This window comes from Phoxinus phoxinus (assembly GCF_949152265.1).
Source record: "Phoxinus phoxinus genome assembly, chromosome: 1".
NCBI classification, from domain to species: domain Eukaryota; kingdom Metazoa; phylum Chordata; class Actinopteri; order Cypriniformes; family Leuciscidae; genus Phoxinus; species Phoxinus phoxinus.
This window is the reverse complement of record NC_136876.1, coordinates 42,065,038-42,087,602: the sequence shown is the minus strand read 5'-3', so window position 1 is coordinate 42,087,602 and position 22,565 is coordinate 42,065,038. Positions and strand designations below refer to the sequence as shown.

General features: G+C 39.6%; 2 long non-coding RNA genes across 6 annotated transcripts in view; one reads left to right on the top strand and one right to left on the bottom strand.

The window, feature by feature from the left end:
- Positions 1–22,565, top strand: part of LOC306996046 — a 404,126-nt gene that overhangs the window by 213,331 nt on the left and 168,230 nt on the right. The window lies entirely within an intron of this gene.
- LOC306996014 lies at positions 16,774–20,178 on the bottom strand. 5 transcript variants are annotated; one of them, XR_013796975.1, is made up of 7 exons: positions 19,729–19,939; positions 19,500–19,638; positions 19,086–19,126; positions 18,538–18,656; positions 17,449–17,548; positions 17,271–17,366; positions 16,774–17,132 (listed from the first exon to the last, which is right to left on the bottom strand). It is a non-coding gene; the product is annotated as an uncharacterized lncRNA (long non-coding RNA). The 5 variants fall into 5 exon arrangements; XR_013796971.1 differs by adding an exon at positions 19,946–20,178 and having other exon boundaries at positions 18,538–19,638; positions 19,729–19,829; XR_013796974.1 differs by having other exon boundaries at positions 18,538–19,126.

Genomic DNA, 22,565 nt, shown 5'->3' with positions numbered 1-22,565 from the left:
GACCTTGTAAAACTACATTCATTTTGACTTTGATATCAGTGACTATTTGTTTGATCATTTTATGTTTCAATGAGGACTTGAAAGTATGGTCTGCGGAAAGACACACCAACGGGACTGAAACGGCCGTGCTGAACAGCACCATCAGACAACGTGATAAAAGAGACACATTCACAGAAGTGGAGCCGGTGGAAGGACTGGAGGGAAGCACCATCACGATAGAAGAAGGATCAAGTGTAACTTTCAAGTGCAACCCATTTCAAAAGAACTGTCACGAGTGCGATGGACATACTGAAGAGTACGCACATTTCTACTTCTGCGAGAGCCCATGTAAGTGGACAGACGTAAAGGCATACGCTTATCACCACAAGTCGGAATACGATAACAGATTTCTGGTGCGGGATGAAGACGAAATGGGCAACAACAGATACGGGATGAGAGTGGAATTGAGACATGCAACTCGTGCTGACCAAGGCAGATACTACTGCGCCCTGGACTTGGCTGGGACTGACTGGTATGAAACAATAGACATTATGGTAGTCGAGGCAACCAAACCACGAACAGCAACGACGGCGACACCTTTTTTGTCACCTGAGGCCGAACAGGCTACTGAAGAGGAACTGGCCTGGATGGGAAATGGAGACACAAGCAAAGGTCAGATAAATCCTGAAGTGCAGAAAGCCATGATGAAATGCCAGGGAAACAAAGCTTGTGCGCTGGCAATATTGCAGAAAGAGGAACTGGAAATCAAAACTAGCTGCTGGATGTGCCTACAAATGTCTCATGCCTGGAAAGCTGTCCCCCTGATGGCAGAAACAGTCAAAGAAACTAAGTGTCTAATTCCTCAACAAATGACTGATGTGCTAAAAACTGTTGTGGATCTGGAGGAAGGGAGGACACCGACGAAACAGCCTGCTGACGACTGTGAGCACATACAGCAGTACAACAACACTGAGATAGTAATTCCACCTTTGAGGGTAATGTATGCCCAGGGTGATGTTTGCGTATGTTTCAACAGACCGAGACTGTTAAAAACTGGGTGGTCTGACTGCAGAGTCAAAATAAATGTACATGACAGAGCTATGAACAATTGTACAGCGACCATCAACAACACAGCAATTAATTTCACGTGCCCATTCCACAAACCGAACGAAAGTTCACCAGCGGCAGTGTGGGTGTGTGGTGACAGGGCGTATCACCGTTTGCCTAAGAAAGACTGGTCAGGTTGCTGTTATCCAGCTTTGATGAACGTGGGAACTTCTGTGTATTTGCCAAGTAGCATAGGTAAGAGGGAGAGACGGGATGTTACAATTTTGCCAGGGGTTTTGCCAAAGTATTACGCAGGGTACACACTTACGGATCCATGGACAACACCAGGAGCAAATATAGGTTGGTCAATTTTCTTAGGGGTGGGTACAGCGATAACGATTAATAAGATTAATGGGTTAGCATGGACTGTTTTAGCAATAGCCAATAGCACAGAAAACGCTTTAACATTGATAAGTGACGAAATGAGGCAACTGAGGGATGCAGTCATCCAGAACCGTTTAATTCTTGATATGCTTACGGCAGAAAGGGGTGGAGTCTGTAAAATGCTTGGGATATCTTGTTGTTTTAACATTCCTGATTACAGTGATAATATAACCAACATAATTGAACACATGAGAGAGGCCGTAAAGGAACCTGAAAGGGCCAACAACCAATGGGCGGGGTGGATTATGTCCTTTTGGGGAGATTGGATGCACTGGATAATTCAGACTGTTCTGCCAATTGTAGTAATAGGAATTCTGATTATATTATGCTTGCCATGCATTATAAGATGCATTTCAAGCTCAGTACAGAGATCAGTCAGGGCTGGGACGTCCATTCAAGCAGTGAAACTGACTGTTTATCCAAAAGCTGATGAAGAACAATGTGACGATTATGAGAGTGATGACATTTACACAGAAATGTGATAAACTGTTTTTGTTTTGCCTTTCTAGAACATAAAAAGAGGGATTTCTATGTTTTAGCTTTTATTTTCTTTCATAGCTTGAAATTATTGCTTATTAGCTTTATTAATATTCTTTTTGATTATTTTATTATCTTCTTTCTGAAAAGTTTCAAGTAGAATGATCAGATATACAAAAATCAGAATGAAGAGTATAACTGTGATGAAAAGATTTGAAACAATTATAATCATTTTTGGGACGTTGTGGGTTTGTTTTACATTGAATTAATTGTTTGATTTTTGACATTTGAAATGTTTACCTGACTTTTGATTTTGAAAATGTAGCCATTTACAGGATTGACAAGTTTTAACTGAATAGTTTGTAATTACCCTTTAATAGTATAATCATGCATTAATTAGAAAACAAGCGTGAATTTTCAAGAAATAATTTATCAGAGAATGATAAAAAGCGGGAATTGTTTTGGGAAAATTCAGTATTTCTATGTTTAATTTGTATTTCTATGTTTCATTTGTTTTTACTACTGTTGATCTCATCAAATCATGTATTTCTCTGAGTGTCTTAACAGCTGACGGAAGACAGGAAAGAACAAACACAATAAAACAGATGGGCAGGGGGAGATTGTAACACCTGGGCCCGAGAAAGGTTTTAGCCAGGAGAATACAGGGGTCATTCAGTAATAAAGTGAAGCCCCATACCCTCATCAGGAGGGGAACAGGAGGGTAATTAAGTCATAAATGGAAGCTTTTTGACTTCCCGGGGACAAAGAATAATTTGACCTGCCTAAGGGGGGTAGAAGCCAACTCAAACCAGCTAGATCTGGGTTTATCAGTACGGAAAGTTACGGAAACTGGGGAGGAGGAGTAAACTGTATAAAAGCTATGCCTTTTATGGGTCTGTTAGGTTCTGTCTTCCGGTCGCTAGGTAGCTGTGGTGGCCTGACCAGACCTCTCTAAGAGAATAAACCTTTTCTCTATAAAACAATTTGCCTCTGAAAGTTTTCTTTACCTGTTGATGCTGTTAATTAATATTGTATTAAGGGAATTGCCATAACAGTGTCTGTGAGACTTGTTCTAGCAATCAGCCAATGGCAGAGCACGCTGTCAAAGCAGCAATGGAAAGACACTAGGCTCCGCCCATCTCCAGCAGGTGGCATTGATTAGCCTTGATATTAAATGGCTCTGCATTGAGTGAATGTAGCAAACGGACTTGATGCTTTCTTGCCATTTGATGTGTGCGTATGTTCTAAGAAAGTACGTTGGTTTCTGTATTTAACTTCTGTTAACTGTTTGATTGTATTTATTTTATATTCCTTGTTTAAGGATGCTTCACACAGAAGTAGTGATTTGATTTGCGTTCATGTATTCACATGATGTTGCTTATGGTTCATCATATTGTATGTATTTATCTTGTTATTGAATTGTGTTTTTGTTATATTGATTATTATCTTGTATGTTTTGTTTTAGACCACACATACTCATGGAACTACAAATGTGATCATTTGCACTTACGTGCTAAACCTTGATTGAAGCTGTATGGGATTATTGTGGAGAAAATAAAGCTACAAAGAACTTTCATGCTGCTTCTTCATGTCTCTAACCGGACATCTGTGGTGAACTAGTCCCCCACTGGCAACCGCAAACTGATTGATTTTCAAAATCAAAATCAATGAGTTTTTATTAAATACAATAAAAGTCTTCAACAATAGTGTACTACTGTATGAAAACTGGAAAATGTTTTGTTATGAATCTTTTGTTGAAATGTTAAGTATTGACTGACTTGAGTAGGCTACATGAAAATAAATATTTTCATTAGTCTGCACAATTGGTGTCATGTGGTGTAGGTGTTTTTTTTTTTTACACTTTCTCTGTGTAAATGCTAAATGTGTTTTAGGTTGAGCACAGGAGTGTTAAACCGATTCAAACAGAGTCAGACCATATGATGGTTGTGTTTATACAACAAAATAAGGTTTTTATAAGACATTGTATAGTTTTGACAAAAGTGTTCCATTCTGAGGTGTTGTGTTACTTTGGTGTAGTGTTGTGCTAATTGTGTGTAGGGGTTTGAAACACCGGTTTTCAAAATTGTGCTTAAGCAATTGAAAAAAACTGTAGTGCAGATTGATGCAGAGTCCTGATAGAACAGAAATAGAGATAAGCTCTTGTGGTTTGGTCTTTTTCAGCTCAGTGGAATTAAGTGGTTTCTGCTTCTTAACTTATAAAGTTATACAGCTACTATTATTATGATAAAGATCTATCAAAGTATTGTTTCCTTATACTTGTCCCTTAAACACACAAAAATATTAATTATCATAATGGAAAACTAATGCTCTTCTGATATTTTTTGAAAACGTGTTACAAAATGTCTTTAATCTGTCATTATGTTCCTAAAGATCTGACTTTATCAGGAAGTCTCGAGGCTTTAACTCAGTCTGTGTCTTTAACCGTCTGTCATTATTGGGTCAGTATGAAGCTCAGTCAACTTCCTCTTGTGCTCTGTGAGTATTATTTCCTCTGTATATGTTTCAGAAGATGTTCATTTCTGTTATATTATGAATAGGTTTGAACAGTTTCATGTGATTTAGTGTTCTTGGAAATTTTTTCTTTTTATGCTGCTCTCAGTTTCAAATCCAGCTCTAGTCCATGATCTATGAGTGAAAGGCGAGCTTGAGAGAGAAAGTGAGCAGATAGTATTTGTGAAAGAGAAATGCACTGTGTTGTGTTTGGGTTAGTTAGTCTGTTTTAGTCACTCAGTTTTTCGCTTTGCAATTGTGTTTGCTGAATCATTTCTGTTGGATTTTTTTTGAACTCGCTTGTTGGTTTGTAAACATTTCGTTCCGGGTTACTTGACTGTAACCCTGTTCCCTGAAAAAGCGGAACGAGATGCTGCGCTGCTTAGCGCATTGGGAACGTCTTTAATCGTGACCTGCTGCGAATATAGTGTGTAAACACGTCGATGGAATCGACCGGAAGTAATATAGCCTCGGTCGGTGACGTCATCTGCGCGCACCCGCGACGCGAGGCTATAATTAGATGAGCCGCAGGTGCATCGTCAGGATATTTTGTCTGAAGAGCAGTCCTGGGACATCATCAGCACGGCAAAGTAGCGCAGCATCTCGTTCCGCTTTTTCAGGGAACAGGGTTACAGTCAAGTAACCCGGAACGTTCCCTTTCAAAAGCTACAATCGATGCTGCGCTGCTTAGCGCATTGGGAACGAGAATACCCACGCCGCCGTGCTTGAAGGTGTCTGGACTCCCTACGGCTGTGTAGGTGTGCTCACAAGAAACGCAGGAAAGCCCTAGACATTAGCTTGCGATGTCGACTCAAGGACGTGAGAGCCCGGAGTGGTATGAACATCCAAACTATAAAATCTTATGAATGTGTGCGGAGAGGACCAGCCTGCCGCATCACAAACAAACTGCAAGGGGGCACCTCTTGCCAAGGCAGCAGAGGAGGCGACCCCTCTGGTGGAGTGAGCCCTTAGACCCGTTGGCGAAGCTTGGCCGCGCGCCTCATAGGCAAGAGCAATAGCATCCCTGACCCAATGTGACATGGTCTGTTTAGTGGTGGCGGCAGCACCCCTGTTGCTGCCCCCATAACAAACGAATAGTTGCTCTGACTTACGTCACTGGCTAGTGCGGTGGACGTAGGCCTGAAGAGCACGGACTGGACACAGTCTGTGAGATCTCTCCTGCTCCGGCGTTATGAACGGTGGAGGGCAGAAGGCTTCTAGAGTGACCGGATGTACAGCCGAGAATGGTACCTTAGGCAGGTAATCAGGATGAGGATGCAAAATCACTTTCACCATTCCTGGGGCAAAGTCTAAGCAGGATGGCGATATTGACACAGCCTGCATGTGCCCGATTCTTTTTAGAGAGGTTATAGCCATAAGAAAAAAACATCTTTATGGTCAGAAGTTTATCAGACGCTGACTCTAGAGGTTAAAAAGGGGGGTCTCAACCAGACCCTCTAGGACTATTGCTAAGTCCCACGAAGGGATCTTTGGTTCTTACGGGAGGCCTCAGTCATCTGGCCCCAATATTGAAGCGAGCGAGCAGAGGATGTCTCCCGAGTGGCACCCCGTCAACCAAGGCGTGGCAAGCCAAAGAACGACCACATAAACCTTGAGAGTGGCGGGGCATGTACCTGTTGATAATTTTTCCTGCAGGAAAACCAGAACTGAAGCAATCTGGCAGTTGACCGGATCTGCATTATGTACAACACACCACCTTTCAAAGACACCCCATTCGATGGCATAACTATTTCTAGTGGAGGGAGTCCTAACACTTAGAATGGTCTTAATAACGGCAGGCGAAAGCCCAGTGTCCCTCAGTTGGTACCCATCAGGGGCCAAACATGAAGATTCCACAGGTTGGGCCTGGGATTGAATATCGTACCCTCCGCCTGAGAAGATCCCTCCTCTCCGGAATCGCCCATGGCGAGCCGTTGAGGAGAGAAATATCTCCAAGAACCATACTCTGTTCGGCCAACGCACCGCTATCAGTAAGAGGCAAGACCCTTGCTGGCGAACTCTGGCTAGAACTCCTGGGAGCAGAGCCACTGGAGGAAACGCATACAGGCGCATTTTGGGCCATGTGTGCGCAATCGCATCCAGACCCAGGGGGCTGGGTGACTCAGAGAGAAGAGGAGACATTGCGCTGTCCGCTGGGCGGCGAAGAGGTCCACCTCCGCTTCATAAAATCTGGTCCAGATCTGTTTTACTACATCTGGGTGGAATTTCCACTCCCCCATTGGTAATTTCTGTCCGGACAGTAAATTTGCTCCCACATTCAGATGCCCTGGAAATGTACACTGCCCTGAGTGACAGGAACTTTTCCGGGCCCCAGAGAAAATCTGCCTCACTATTCTGTACAGATTGCGTGAGCGTAGACCTCCCTGGTGATTTAAGTAAGAGGCTGCCGCTCTAGCACTAGGACATGACAGCCTCTCAACTGAGGGAGAAAGTATTTCAGGGCCAGAAATACATATTCCATCAACTTGAGGCAATTGATTTGCTAGTCAAGATGATGCCTCCCCAAACCCTTGGGCTGGACGATCACTTAAGACCGCTACCCAGCCCGACAGGCAGGCGTCTGTCGTTAGCATTATGCGACGAGAAGACGCACCAAGAGTGGGACCCAAGGTGAGGAACCGGGGTCTGAACCACGTAGAAAGGGAACGAAGCTACAGCGCGTAACCCTTACCATAAACATGGATTTTAGAAAGTACACGAAGCGTTCAGCGCGTGACTTACCATAAACATGGATTTTTAGAAAGGACACAAAGCACCCAACGTGTGCTCTTGCCTCTATTTGCCCTTGGTGAATTTGAGCCACAAATGAAGTGGTCTCATGTGCAAAAGGCCCAGAGGGATCCCTGTGGACGCAGCTGCCATGAGACCTATCCTGACCTAGCCAGATGTTGCTTTAGGGTGTTTAAAAATGGTCTTGACAAGCGGGGGACAGTTGTGCCCCCGATGGTGACAGAGTCCCATTTAAACCCCAAGCACGTTGGAGAGTGAACGCTCTTCTTAGCGTTGCAACTCAACCCCATAGAGAGAAGCGTGCATCGATATTGATGTCGAAAGCGCAAGCTCCTGAGACTGTGCCAGTATCAGTCAATCGTCTATGTAACACGGCTAGGTCGAATGGAAGAACCCGATATTGGTAGGCTTCGCCCCCAAAAGCAAACCTCGGGAACTTCCTGTGTTGTGGCAATATTTCTATGTGAAAATATGCGTCTTTAAGATCGACCGTGAAGATCCAATCGTGATGTTGAATTTGCAACACGATCTACTTGATAGTTAGCATCTTGAACTTGAGCGTTCTGACAGAACGGTTCAAGCCTCAAAGATCTAAAAACGGACGCAGTCCCCCATTTCTTTCTTGTGACAGCAGATGCGCCTACTTCTGTTTTGTGGTAGTGGGAACACACCGTTAAAACGAGGAGGGCAACATATTCCTTTTACTGTCTTTAGGACACAAAAAGAGATACTCGGCAGAAGCTTTCACACTGCCAAAGTCTCTTTAAAGGGTACCAAATTTAATACTTCGAATTGGGGGAATGTTAAATGTTCTGTGTCCTGGGCGATAACAGGAAACAACAGAACCTTCAACATTTTGCTGGAAACCGCTACCCCCTGAATCACCAAAGGTGGCAGGGATGTAACAGTGGTTTTGTGAGGGTGTCAGGTAGGAGCTGATTGATGTATTTTACATGCCCTATCCCGAAGGGGCACACCCCCACAGACCTAGGACAAAAAACTCAGGATTTCTGTCTCTGGTATATTATGAGGCTGCTGAGCGCGACAAACCGGTCCCCAGTCATTACGAGGGGGAACACAACTCGCCACACTCTGCTTTTGAGCCCTCTTTTTTTTAAATCAGATCAGCCTGGTACGCCTGCAACACTGCCATAGTGTGCAGAGCAGCACCAGTCTGACCCTCACCAGCGTGGATGTCATTATACACGGCTTGGTGGGGAGTGCTGACTCCTTAAATGACGATGAGCCACAGAGAAGAGATAGCCAGCGAGCGTCTCTTCGGACTGGCGCATCATCGTATGCAAATGCCCCATGATAGTCTAATAAATTGACGTCAAGGGCACAAAGAATAAGGTTTTCCCCATGCACGAGTTAACGTCATGGAGATCCTCAAGGAGGACAGTCTAGCTGTAATCTGGCCACTGCACGAGTCACCAACTCGAGTCACAACATCGAGTAACCTCTTACACGCTTTATCATAACGAGAGAAGTGCTCGGAGTCGGTACTCTCAAAGTCCATCATAATTTTTTTTTTTTTTTTTTTAAGATGGCTTTTTCAATATTTAATCCCTCAGAATTAAATGTGGCCAAAGAACAGCAGACAATAAATTATTACAAGCATTTGATATATTGCATTGAATATCTGATTTCTCATCATCATTCAATTTATCAGCAATAAATACAGCCAAATATCAATCAGACACGGTCTGGATGACAGGCTGTATTTAAATCTTTCATAAGATCAGCCTGGTATGCCTGTAGTGTACAGCGCAGTACCAGCCTGACCCGCTGAAAATGCATGTGATAATACGATCCCAGGGGAGAGAAAGCTTGCGCGCGTCTCTCCAATCTGAGACAGCATCATATAATCGCGTGCCTTTGCACCCGCGATAGTCGAATTGGTCGACGTCGAGGGCACAAAGACACGTCATGTATAAATATATATTATATTTACATCTTTATTTATAATCTTTGAGTGTCTTTTTGTTGTAATCAGTGAAGTCTGGCCACTGCACGAACGGTCGCCCCGAGCAGTTCTCCTTTAATTATCACAGGAGGAACGCTCGTAGGTGGCAAACTCACGAGATTAAATGTCCTCTGCCCGAGCCGAAGAAGCGCCGAGGCACGCTTCGGTAGTCAGGCAAAAGGACATCGCGATCTGGAGAGAGAGCAAGCGAAAAGGACGCACCCGTCTCTCGCTCCTCAGCCAGATCGACACGCGAGCCCCACAATCGCATTGTAGGTGCCACCCCTTTGAAATAAGCAAAGCGAACGCGAAGCACTTTAACTGTGAACATTCCACTGTGCTCAAATTCACCATGCTCAAACGCAAGGGCAGCATGCTCTTTCCCAAACAAACAAAGCAGTAAGCGTGTGTATCCAGTTCTGAATAGGACGAGAACATGGAGGGACACAGCGCTTACTCCGTTGACACATTTCTCTTTCTCCTTTACTTTTTCTAAACTCCTTTTTAGATCGTTGAGATGAGAAAGAGAAAATCTGCACACTGTCAGTGATAAACTAAATAACTCCTAACAAAGATCTGTAGTAGATAGAGAGGAGATAAATGCTTGCACACCAAACACAGAGGTCTCTGAAGACAAAAGACCTGACGATGCACCTGCGGCTCATCTAATTATAGCCTCACGTCGCGGGTGCGCGCCGATGACGTCACCGACCGAGGCTATATTACTTCCGGTCGATTCCATCGACGTGTTTACACACTATATTCACAGCAGGTCACGATTAAAGACGTTCCCAATGCGCTAAGCAGCGCAGCATCGATTGTAGCTTTTGAAAGGGAACTGTTGGTTTGTTTGCTGTCCATGATGCATTAAGTAGATATACAGTTAGTATTCAGTAGATCACTAGTTTGCAGTTAGTACAAATGTATGAGTTATTATTGTCACTGTTTTCAGACTCTAGAAAGGTTTTACAGAACTTAAGTGTGTTCATCGAGGGAGAGAGAGCAAGAGACCGCGCGCGTGCCTCATGAAGCTAATATCTCCCGCTATCTAATATATAATACCGCCAAAGTTTCTCGGAGTAGGGGGCATCATAAAGGAATTATGCTTAGGGCACCAAATGGATAATGCATGCTCAGTCATTGAGGGGACTGTATATGTGTGTGTTGCGAGCGCTTTTTTTTTTTTAAAGGACAAGTTCGGTATTTTACACTTAAAGCCCTGTTTACAGATCGTATCTGATGAAATAGAACGGTTAAGATTAAACTTTGGACACATGCTCCTGTCCTGAGAATTTTAGTTTTATTTAGCTTCCCCGCTTTAGCTAACCGTTCTATTTCATCAGATACGATCTGTAAACAGGGCTTTAAAGTGTGTATGTCAGGTTAAATTTTTAATTTTGATTAACACAAAATAGTGAGGGGAAATACACGTTTGACAAGTTGATGTATTGTTTTGTATGTTTTTCGATTCCTAAAGGCAGAATATAAGATGAAAAAGTTTGTATTATTCAGTCCTCCCTTAAAACTGCTCCTCATTCCAAACGAATCGTTTGACGTCATATGAGGGAGACGTCTCCCCAGCTCGCTGAGCTGTGTTGATAATTGCACGAGTGATAGAGCGAGAGAATTAGTGATTAGGACATTTATTTAGTTATTTAGTTAGTTATTTAAGTTAGGTCGTTAGTATACGCAGGCGTATTTTCACGATGGTGAATTACTGCGTTTGTGCTGGGTGCAAAAACACCGTTAAAACCGGTCACAGAGTCCACTGTGTTCCGTGCCTGGGTCAACTTTGTTCGGACCAAACGCGCCGACTTCAGTGCTGCTTCGGTATCCAAGACTTCGGTCATTTGCAGCGCCCATTTCACTGAGAAGGACTACGCGGTTGGAGTAGTGTTAATTTCGTCAGACGAGACGAGACGAAATATGTTCGTCAACGACTTTTTTTCCCATGACTAAGACGAGACGATGACGATACTGCACTACTGTTCAAAAACGCTGACTAAGACTAAATTAACATGCATTATTGTTGACGAAAAACAACGAGACGAAAATGTTTTGCATAAAAAAAAAAATAAGATAACATTTCTCTTCATTTTCGTCTACAATCGTCTCTGCTTTTTCATCAGCTGTTACGCCTTTAAAATATTCCGAATGAGTTCGCGCTGTTGCTCAAGTAACGTTATGAAGCTATGGTGTAAAAAAAAAGCCTCCTGGAAGTTCCGGGAGTCTCCCGCATATTGATAGCGACTCACTGATATAAAGATATTTTGAAGAATGTCAGTAACCAAACAGTAGTCTGTACCCAATGACTTCCAAAGTAGGAAAAAAAAATACTATGGAAGTCAATGGGTACAGACTACTGTTTGGTTACTGACATTCTTCAAAATATCTTTCTTTGTGTTCAGCAGAAGAAATAAATTAATACAGGTTTGAAACAACTTGAGGGTGAGTAAATGTTGACAGAATTTTAATTTTAAAGTGAACTATCCCTTTAATTAATTTGCACGCGAGTTTAATTTATTTTTATACTGTGTATTCTCCGTGTATATTCATGCACTGAACCGTGACACCCGTACCGTTTCGGTTCAATACGAATACATACCGTTATGCCTATACTTACCAGACACCTGACCAACTCTCCACTGGTTCTTCTTCACACCAGATGGCTCCTCATCTGTGTCCCGCCTGGGAGGCTCAAAATTGTATGGCTGTGGGCCATCGTATAGGTTTGAGGGGGATTTTGCATCTCCTCAGACTCAAAACTCTCCATACTTGAATAGAACTTTGTTGGCACGTCTCCTTCATATGACGTCACAGCTCAGCTGCGTTTTAAAAATATGATCTTGACAGAAATGGCTATAAAGCTTATTGTAGGGCAGTTACAGTAATAATTTTAATGATAATTACATTTTCACTCAGACATCTAAACCTTATTTAATATATCAAAAAAAAATTTAACCTGACATACACACTTTAAGTGTAAAATACCGAACTTGTCCTTTAAGAAACTTCGCTCTTGTCGAGTATCTCTCATTTGTCGGCGTCTGGTGAGAGGAACACTAAGAGGAACACAGTCGGTTGCCTCATGGGAAGAACTCTGCAAATAAGTTCAGAACCTCTCTCAGGATAGCCAACGGATGATATGCCGCTCTTAATCACAATGCGAAGGCTGAGGTTCTTTTAACTGATGTTTAATGCACTCTGGACTTAGACACCAACACCGTAGAACTGAGTAAAAAGGGTGAATATACAACAAACATGTCATACATTCAGTTACATGGAAAACACATGACTTTAAACTCGTACATAAACAGAAAATACATCCAGATACTTTTGCCTGCTTGTGAGCTAAGGGGGGGGGGGGGGTTATATCTTGAAGCTTCTTGATTTTGATGACTTATGATCATAAAAAGAAATACTTTAAACTTTGCGATGATTACATCGTTCATTCCATATGATCAGCAGTGAAACTCGGACCGCAGTTCTGACTCGTTGTTCGGTGGAAAAACAGGAAGTGACATACAAAGGCACGATGGGAACTAAATAAAATATACCCAAAGAGGGGGTTCAGCGAAAAATCGGCAGCTGGCAGCAGGAAGTAGCTGCCACTGGCAGCTGACAGTACCTGCCAATAAAATCTGACGTCAGCTGCTGCTAATAACCGGAAGTCGGGGGTGGACGCCGCTTTTAGCCAGGCAAATAAGTTATTATATCAATATAAAATGTTAGTGCTTATTTAAATAAAATACTTCTATTAATAATTATTTTATATTATTTGATTAAAACAGGTTTATCCAATATAAATCAAGTAACGAAGATCATAGACATAATAATAATTAAAAAAAAACATTAAGCGAAATTATGAATTTGTACGTGTATAAATGAATGAGTGTATATGTTTGTTAAACAATGAAATATATACATACAGAAAGGAATGAGTATGTAATCATATTGTATATGTATTAAATACATAAACATTCATTAAACTTAAATAACGATAACAGGCAAATGCACAATTCCTTTCAGGATAAATCTCTCAATGTGTCCAAATAGGCCCTATATCTTAATTAAATGATAAATATTGTAGCTAATGTAGGCTATTTAAAGGTTTTTCATAAAAAAATCAATTGCAGTGTTTGATCCAGTTGTTTCAACTGGTTTTGTAGTTTTGGATGTTTGACCAGTGTGTGTGATTGTCAACAATCTGGCCTTATCTAAACATGAACTGTTGATGAAACTCGTTCATGCCAACCAAACGAATGCGAATGAGCGGCAGATACGAGCGCTTTAATTCGCGATCAACCACACAACAACTGTTTTATTGTAGTCGGTGAATTCAAAAAGGCATTATTTTTCTTTGAAGCAACAAATGCTAAATAATTTGTTACAGTTGCTTTTTGTATATAATGTAATATATATATACATATATAAATAATATATAAATGATCAATTTGTATGTGTATAAATAAAATTTAAGAATGAGTGTACATGTTTGTTAAATAGTGAAATATATACATACAGAAATAAATGTCTATGTAATAATATTGTATATTTATTAAATATGCATAAACATTATTTAAACTTAAATAATGAAAGTCCTGTCTAAAATAAAAAAAGAACATTGTCTCATCAATGACCTTTATTTAAAACCACATTTTCCTATCATTTAAGAACAGTTTTACATTTGCAGTACTTAAATACATTCTTGTCTTTGTTGAATAAAACAGCTGTAACTTTTGAAACAGGCTTGTAGCCTATTTGTTGTTCTGACATCAGAATGACCGACAACAATCCTGAACTAGATGGTAAAGTTCGTAGAATTTTTTTAAGTTGGCTTGAAAAAGTTTTAAAATGTTCTAGCATAGTTTAACATGATTCACCATGTTTCTAGTGTGTTTTACTCACTGATCTATATAATATCATTCTATATCAGTGGTTTTACTATCGCCGGCGCCACCGTTGACTGCTGTTGCTTGACTTCCAGTTACATGTGATTGGTTGCTGCTAAGTTGGACGATACTGATTGGCTGACACAAAATGGCAGGTCTCTCCTAATTTGGTAGGGCTTCCGGCAGTCAACGGAAGCTACTTCCTGCTGCCAGCTGCCGATTTTTTCGCTGAACCCCTACTGCAAAAACTCTTAGAAAGAATAAATATTGCTCAAATATACAACATTTGAGTATAGAAATCACAATAAGCATTATAAAATAGTCGAAATATAACAATATACAGATTAGACAGATCAAAAGTTACTGAAATAAATGAGTATTGAAGTACACAAGCGCTATCTAGTGGAAATAAACATATAGACACCAAAAGCTTTGTGAAAGCAAACACAGATGAGTTTGAGGATATTTACTAGAAACATTTAAAAATACACATAATGTTTTTTTCTTTGTATTTTAGTGCTGATTTCAATCATCCACTCTGGACACACTGAAGGTGAGTGAATTTGATTCATTAATTTCATCACAAATGTGTGATTCTGTTGCAGGCAGGGGCGTAATTTGTGTGTGTGTGTTTGGGGGGGAGATAACCGGATCTTTGCTAGTCAGATTTCGCTTGATATAAGAGAATACTCACCCTAAAAGTTGTCAATGTAGCTCGAAATATATAATTTAAAGCCCTTCTCTTTCTTACCCTTACTGTGCGTTCACACCGGATGCGAATAGCGCGTCAAATTCGCGCCTGCCGCATCTAGTTATACACTTGATCACTTTGTGTCCATTCGCGCGTCAAGAGCGAAATTCGTGCGCGTAAAAACATAAATTTGAAGCGGAATTTACGCACGTCAGAGGCGAAAGTTTCAAAAGATTCGAAACCCGTTGGTGGCCATCTTTTTACAAGATGTCTGATGTTGATAGATCATTTAAATAGTTGTAAACTAGCAGCACGGCAGCTTACTAGCGAGTTAGTAGATCAATAACGTGACACAAAAGTGAAATTTGTATATCTTACAACTTACCAGGTTGTACAATCTCCTCACTTATCTTCTTCCAAGCGAGGTCCTTTTTGTTCCTGTCTCTATAAAAGTATGAACTTGAGTCATATAATTCCGGGTGACCACTCACTGCTAAAATTAGTTTATCCTCCATTTTGAATGACTTCGAGCAGGAGTTTGTTATGCTACGTCACTTCATGCCACGTGAAGCAAGCAGGCTCCTGACTGGTTAACGCGGCGCGAATTGACGCAGAAGTTCAGATTTTTCAACTCGGGCGGCAGACACTCAATTCGCACGAACGAGGCATATTCACGTCTACCGCGCCGCACTCTACGCCTTATTCGCGCTGCAGAATTTTTTTACGCGCGTAACGCGTCTTTGCATTGACTTAACATTGAAATCATTCGCGCCAATTCGCGTCCGGTGTGAACGCACCATTAGGTGTGAAAGCTAACTGCCTCACAATATTGTTAACATCATTCACGTTAACCGCTGGAAGTTTTTTTAAACAGCGAGTGCCATTTGCCATTATCTCCACCTAATGCAAAAACGGCTTCTGACGCAGCATCGGATGTAACTGGGCGGGCTGAGACAAAACGCAGAAGTGATTGTGCATAGAGCCTATAGCTTCGCATTATGTCCAAGACCAATCCTAAAGGGGGTCGCACACGGACGAGAAGCGCAGTGCCGCGTCGGGTCTAGGACAACTCGAGGTATCGCACACCGGACGCGCACTTTCTCAGTTTATGGCCAGCAATATTGTTATGTTTAAGGACATTATGGAATTAAGATAATGTCTGTACTATGTTATGATTGTACTGTACAATTAAATACAATCGTTGCTTAGTCTGCAGTCTGAACACTTTACCTCAGAGCGTCCGTTAACTGAATGAATTGAGAATATAACCTGAAAATCCGATAACATCCGCAATTTTCATTCAAGCTGCTGATTTCTGTGAATGAATGTAAAACTAAATGTATATTGCAGCACAGAGTGAAGTCTGTATACATTAACGACGATTTGAGACAAATAAATGTAAATTTAATATAAAACTATGTAAATGGCGCTCTGTGGCGCGGCAGGATTTTGAACACGGTCCTGAGCCGTTGCTGGGCGCATGGACAGACGCCGAATGGCGCCGCCGGTGTGTGTGTACACTCATAGAGAATAATGTGTTCGAATTTTAAAAACATGGCGTTGCGCGTGTGACGACCTCTGCTGTTGGTTCTGGGAATTGCTGCTGGTACCTGACCCACTAATTGCCTCAATTGACAGTCAACTGCACAGTAAAAAACGCAGTGTCAAATTAACACTTAAAGTGTTAATTTTAACACTACTCCGGATCATATATGGTCCCAATCTATCTAGAGTAAAAAGTACACCGTTTGTAGTGTTGAATTTACAGTGTTAATATAGCACCTTACAGTGTAGAAAAATTACACTTCGAGTGTAAAGTGTTACACTTAAATTGTTGTTTAAGTTTTACACTTGGGGTTTTTAACACCCCTGGTGTTGATTTAATTCCATTGGATTTACACTATTGGATTACACTATAAGTGTTATTTATAAAGTATTCTGTTCAGTGCAAAAACTATTTACACTATTATATAGTGTTAATGTACAAGATAAAATCAAGAGTCTTCAGACAGATGTATAAATCCAAAGTTTATTTAACAAATAGGCAAAGTGGCTCCTTTATAACATATGCCAGATGTGTAAAGGTCAAATTATCACATTCATGAGGAGTTGCAAGAAAAAAAAAAGTCAAGAAAAAACATAAAATCATGTTAATTTGCCTAGACATGAAGAAATATGACAGGTAGATTTGAACAAGATTGCAGAAAACTACTTGTCAACAGTTGTGTAGCATCCATGTATGCAGTTCCTCTTTGTCCCATTCAGCGAACAGGAAGTAGTATTTGAGTTTATTGCCATATCAGCATCACCGGCCGCGAGCAGGTATTCTGTGTGGTCTCTTCAATGCAGTCAAGGTGGTCTTGTATGCTGGTCCCTGCCAAAGACAAAAATAACACTCAAAGTCAGCTCTCCAATTGGCCGTCTTTATATTCGTTTTCCACAATACAATCAACACAAATGGCAATATTTTGAGGCAGACAATAGGCAGTGTGACAGAAATGTCCAAATGTACCTTTTTGGAGACGACAAGGTGTTGTTCAGCTTGATATGAGGACATCTTTCCAGGTCTCTTGCAGGAGACGAATTGATGCAAGATCGCTGCCCCATTCTAAATAACACGTGACAACTTCAGCAAAATGCATTCATGCATGAACGTGTATAGATAATCTTATTCTGAACTATAGTCTGACCTGAATCATCATTTTCATCATCTTGCACAGCAGATTCTGCAGTCAATCAGGTCCTTGAAGGTCTTGGGAGAAGCCTTTCCATGAACTTAGCGGAGGTCTTCTAACCAAAAATCAAAACAAAAACAATCAAACAGTTACATAGCATAATGACAACCATATCTCTCTCAGGAACAATTCTGTTCAGATGATTGTGTAGTCACAGAGTAGCACCGTTCACACCTGGCATTAACATTCATCTTGCACAAGCGAACAACTCGAAGTACAGGTGTAAACGCACCCAAGCCGCATTGAGATTCGATTGTTCTGATGAGGTCTAGGCCACATTTTTTTATTAAAGGGATAGTTCACTCAAAAATTTTAATTCAGTAATTTACTGACCCTCATGTCGTACCAAACCCGCAAGACTTTCTTTAGTCTTTGAAACACAAATGAAGATATTTTTGATGAAATCTGACAGCTTTCTTTCCCTCCATTGACAGCTACACAACTACCACTTTGACGGTTCAAAAAGTTAACAAAGAGATCTTAAAACTAATCCATGAACCAAGCAGTTTAGTCCAAATTTTCTTTTTCTTCTGTTTATGTTGGTTGATTCATGTTTATATGTGAATAAAAGTCTAAATTCAATTTATTCATCACAAAGCGATCAAGTCTCTTCAGAAAATTTGGACTAAACGGCTCAATTCATATGGGTTCGTTTTATGATCTCTTTATGAACTTTTTGAAGTGTCAAAGTGGTAGTTGCGTGCAGTATTCTTGATATATTTATTTGAGTTTCGAAGATGAACAAAAGTCTTTTCGGGTTTGGAATGACATGAGGGTGAGAAATTACAACAATTTTACACTTGTGTGTCAACTAACCCTTTAACTTTTTGCAGTTTAATATCTTGAATTAACACAATGACATAGTGATTGATGTGTCATCATGAATTATGACAATCAAGATACATCAATCACCCAAGACACATGTACATTTCAGGTCTGAACAAAGGCATTGTGTGGTTGCCCAGTTAGGTTTAAATGTTTCATGTTAATTCGTCATGTATTAAAATTTGTACTGCACATAGAATAAAATATAATGACACTCACGATTCTGGATTCATCTTCAGCATTCTGTTGCTTTCGTCTTCATTTCTGTTGCTTGGTTTCTGTAGCAATCTCATGAGAGGAGCTTCCTTCACTTGACACTGGATGGTTCTTGGCCAAATCTATTGAAAAAGGATTTGAAAAAAATATGTCAGTTGATGCTAATATTTCCAAAATTCAGTAATGCAATACAATTTAAATTGGGGCTGTAAATAAGGTAAAAATAATTGTGATTACCCTTAATTTCGATTATGCTGAGAGATGTCTATAAAGCATGGGTGTAAAATTATTTATATTCAAAATATGTATTTAATCTGATTATTGAATACATTTATATAAGTTAAATGAGTAATAAGGCATCTTAAATTTAACTTGATTTTAATACGCATTTAGAATTTATTTTACCCATAATTTATTAATGGTATTTATAATGTGAACAGAACATACAGATTCATATTAATAAAATGCAGACAGATAAATAGTTAGGACATAATTTATCCCAAAATAACATGCAGTATGAATTGATAAAGACTGATTTCAAGCTAAAGTACCTGTATGCTCTGCCAGTGCATACGCAAATGTTACCTGTAAACTGAATTGAAAGACAGATGGATTTACAGATTAGCTTTAATGCACTCACAATGTTAAAAAAAAAAAAAAAAAAAAAACTTGATGGGAAGTTCGTATGTTTTTGTCTTGACGCAGATATGACGACATGATATTCAGTGATAAGAACAAACATACAGATATGTAATTCTCACTTAAACATAGGGCGAATAAAACGTTTTTAAACGCTCCCTCACCTCAGTCTACAAAAAAGTGCATTTGTTGTGTGCACTGCGCGCTAATTTACAAGATACTTAAACGAGCTGTTAATAATGCGCATGCGTCACAAAAACGGAACCGTTAACGCGTTCATGTATAACACAGCCACTTTTATACACACAAAACGAATATAAACTTACCATTTGAAGAATTCTCTCATCTGCGCAGAAAAAAGAAGCCCAAATGCTGCTGCTGTTTCAGACCTCCTTATCAACTTTAGTGCCAGGCTTGTCGTAAGACCGGTTGAGGCCTCGGCGCGACTGAGGGCGGGAAGGCTTTCTGTCAACAAACCAAAATGAAATGAGCTAAAAATATATTTGTAATACAAATATAATTTATAATACAAACGTATTTTAAACGTTAAATCACCTTCATCCAGGAAATCAAATCGTCATGAGAAACCTTCACATCCTTCTGTAACGTTAACGTTACATCTCTGCATCTCATGAACTTGACGAGCTTCCTTAATCCTGACAAAAACGCGCAGTTTATCATTTCTAAATGTGTTCACCACCATATTTTACCAAAAATGTTAACAAGTGTATTTACTTTTTTATTTTAGAAAGAAAAAAGCAATTCAACCTACCGTCTCGGTCGCATGAAGATTAAAATGGCGTCGTCGTCTTTCGAGACAGCAGTCATCGAGGGGCGGAGTCAATACAATTCGGCGCTTTTTTTTTTTTTGCACTTTCAGTGTAAAAATAAAATTACACTTGTAACTACACTGAAGAGGAGTGTTTTTTAACATTGTTGATTGTTAATTTAACTCTTTGGGAATTAATAACTTTTAACACTGCAATTTTTACACTGCCGATTTTACTGTGTGGAAACACCTGTGGTTGTGCCTTAGAAGCTGCTTAAGAGATCACCAACTGAGCCGAGAGGGAGTCTTTGGTTTTTGGCGTTTGGATTTTGGTTGTGTTGTCTTTCTTTCATTTGCATTTGCATTTACATGTACATTTCTACTTCAACACTCCATTACATTTCAACCATGCATCATGCTCTACACACTGATCTTGCTGACGACTTCAGGAACATTGTTATCTTCTTTAATTGTTTTCCTTTTATTATTTAGTGTTGTCTTATTTTGTAAGTAAATAAACATTACTTTTGAGCCTATAATTTGGGTTTTCGTGTGTCCCTTGTTTTTGTTGCGTCCCTTGAGCCAAGGGTCGTAACAAAGTGGGGATCCCGGACGAGCCCCCACTTTGTCTATCTATCTATCTATCACCGTTAAACTTCAAGCTTTTAAAACTTTCTTTCTTTCTAACTAATCTTTCTTTCTTTCATTTTAACTCATAACTAAATTCATATTGTGACAGTTGGAGAGGCCCATTGGACTCCATAAGCAGCCAATCTATGCACTATTTCTAATCAATCGAGACTCATTTTCCATTCTATCTAATATTTATAAACTGAAAATCTTCAAACTTCAAACTTTTAAAACTACTAAACTAAAACTTAAACAATTTCAAACTGAAAACATTCAAACTTTTAAAACTACTAAACTAAAACAAATTAAAACTAAGAACCTTCAAACTTCAAGCTTTTAAAACTTCTTCAATCTTTTTGGCAAGGCTTTTTCATAACTTAAAGTTTGTCTACAAACTTTTTTTATCTAGTTTATCCTAAGATCTTTTTTAACTTCTTTCTTAAGAAGATTTTCATGAATCCATCCCCAGTGAAAAAGAGTGTCATGATTATAAACACAGCTTTTTAAACAAGTTATATCAATTAAGTTGTCACTACACTGTAAAAAAATTCAGTAAAAAAACAGCCAAATTTTACAGTAACATATTGTTTTTCATTAAAACAGTAATATACCGTAAAAAAATGCCTTCTGGGTGATATTTGTCGTTTTCGAGAAACTAGCCTACAGGAATATACTGTGAATTAACAGCGCTCAAAGTCGACACTAAGAGGCTGTATTCCAAAATCATCACCCTATACCCTCATTCACTATTGCCTAGTTCACTAATACAGTCTACTTGACTGAGTGAATAATTTCATAGTTAATTCAGTTAATTTTCGAAGTTAATTGAGACACTGAGGAACACCTGCTGTTAACTATCAGAATCACTCCTCTATCAGAACAAGAGGAACAGAAAAATCTTAGCAAAAGATCTTAGCAGAGGAGGATTAAACAACTCCACAAAAAGCATTACCAGATTCACTTATTACTAACCTGACTTTATTTACATCTAAGGACTTATTGAAAGGTGGCAGAGGTTTAATGTCATTTTATTTTCATTTGATGTTACCATGATGGTGATCAGTGTTTGCTTGGGCTCTTGACCTTTGAAAATTAGTTTTTCTTTGGCTGCGGTAGCTGTGTCTTAAAAATACATTTGCTATGGCGAAAAAGCTGAAAGAATACAGTATCATATGACTATGGCTGTTTGATAATGGTCTCAATCATCATATAGTGGCCCAATTCACTGATCTCATTTGTTGTCTAATAATATTATTGATGTTTTATATTTTTGATTTTGGTGTTATTGTGATTTTACAGAATTATATTCTTCTGAAATTTGGCATTTAGAAAATATGACGGATTTTAAAAAGTTTATACTAAGAACATTTTGAATTTTCAGATCAGCTAGACACACACACAGACATCAAGAATCGGAGTATGAATCTCAACAATGGTGACAATCAGAAGTTTTATGCTGCAATGCATGTTGGGTACCAGCATAGTACAAAAAAATCAGCCACCACTCCCAGCATGCATTGCAGCATGAATAAATTATGCAGCTGAATTGTCTGGTTATTTTCTTTAATTTGTACTTTTTGCTTTTATTTTTGCTGTTGGTTTTGTATTGACTTTTAGTAGCGTATTCTGTGATGTTCAGATTTTATGTTATCTTTTTTGTTGATTGTCACCATTGTTGAGATTCATTGGCTGATTCTTGATGTCTGTGTTTGTCTAACTGAAACCATAGTTTAACATTTTTTTATGAATTATGAGTTTAAAAATCCTTCACAACCGATTGCATAGCACTGCTTGGTCTTTTGCGTTAGTTTCACAGTGTAGTAATATTAAATTAAATTGTGTTAAATAAATATAATCTAGTAATTAGAAACTGATTGAGATCAGAGAGACAAACATTATGTGATGACGTAATATTCAAAACATAACCAGCAACACCTGATCTCAGTTTTGTTGGCTTTGCTTCTGCCACAACAAATGTGTCTTATAAATACAC